The following is a 1,296-nucleotide window of genomic DNA, read 5'->3' as shown; positions in this document are numbered from 1 at the left end:
TCAAATTTTCTGTTCAAAAGTTCTACCTGATTAGAGAGCATGGTGACCGAATTGATGTTAAAAACACTAGCTGTTTTCATTGGATTTGTCCTCATCACTTGCCACTGATAATTATTTAGTGACATCTCTTCTATAAATTCATAAGCATCTTTAGGTGTCTTATTATTGATGGTTCCGCCAGCGGCTGGGTCGACCATCTGTAGAGTCGAAGGATTCAGGCCATTACGAAACGTTTGAACCTGTAGCCAAAGTGGTAACCCATGGTGAGGGCACCTTCTCAAAAGGTCCTTGTATCTCTCCCATTCATCATAGAGTGTTTCTAAATCCATCTGCACAAAAGAAGAGATATCATTACGTAATTTGGCTGTTTTAGCCGGCGGAAAATATTTTAGTAAAAAATTTTTAGTCATTTGTTCCTAAGTAGTGATTGACCCTCATAGTAACGAGTTCAACCATTGTTTAGCCTTATTCCTCAACGAAAATGGAAACAACCAAAGGCGAATGGCATCATCAAAAATGCCATTGAAACTGTTGCAAAACTCTAAGAAATTTGCCAAGTGAGCGTTGGGAACCTCGTCCTGCAAACCATCAAACTGAACAAACTGTTGGATTATTTGAATGGTGTTAGGTTTCAGTTCAAAATTATTTGCAGCAACAGCAGACCTAACTATGCTCGATTTAGTTTCTGTTAAAGAAGGTTTAGCATAATCATACATAGTACGCAGAGCAGAATTCTGATTAGTAGCAATCGCAGGAGGTAGCGGATTTTCTTGGTTTTCAGCCATCTCCTCGGTTGTGGTTGAAGTATCGTCCTCTTGATCTTCTTCTGTGTATCTTAGGCTTCGCCTTATTTCTCTTCGGTTTCTGCGAACTGTGCGATCGATCTCACTATCAAACAGTAATGGTCCTGACGGGTTTCTTATGGTCATAAACTAGAAAAACCTGTCAAAAGAGAACAAATGAAGAATTAGAAGAGAAAAATAAAATTTAAATTCCAATAAAAGTAAAATGGCCAAAGTAATAAAAATTGAGTGTTCCTAATATCCTAGTTCCCCGGCAACGGCGCCAAAAACTTGATACGTGATATTCGTGACAGGTTTTAAAAATTTCTAATTAAGCATTCTTGAAACTAACTATTATCACGATGAAGGCAAGTGTACCTATCGAACAGTAGTATAGCTTTAGCAAGACCGGATTGTCGAACCCAAAGGAACCAAAATTACTAGTAATTACTTTCTTTTTATTATCTAGCCTAAAAATTAAAGGATTTATGTAACACCCTGAATTTGGGGCCTA

The 1,296-nt window shown here is 37.7% G+C and overlaps 1 non-coding gene across 1 annotated transcript; it reads left to right on the top strand.

Moving 5' to 3' along the window:
* The first annotated feature begins 255 nt into the window (after positions 1-255).
* LOC121208103 (small nucleolar RNA R71) lies at positions 256-362 on the top strand. The gene has a single exon (XR_005903096.1). It is a non-coding gene; the product is annotated as a small nucleolar RNA R71 (small nucleolar RNA).
* The last annotated feature ends 934 nt before the right edge of the window (positions 363-1,296 follow it).

Source organism: Gossypium hirsutum, chromosome A01 (genome assembly GCF_007990345.1).
Source record: "Gossypium hirsutum isolate 1008001.06 chromosome A01, Gossypium_hirsutum_v2.1, whole genome shotgun sequence".
Classification (NCBI taxonomy): Eukaryota; Viridiplantae; Streptophyta; class Magnoliopsida; order Malvales; family Malvaceae; genus Gossypium; species Gossypium hirsutum.
The sequence above is the reverse complement of the archived record's forward strand: the minus strand, read 5'-3'. Positions and strand labels throughout refer to the sequence as shown.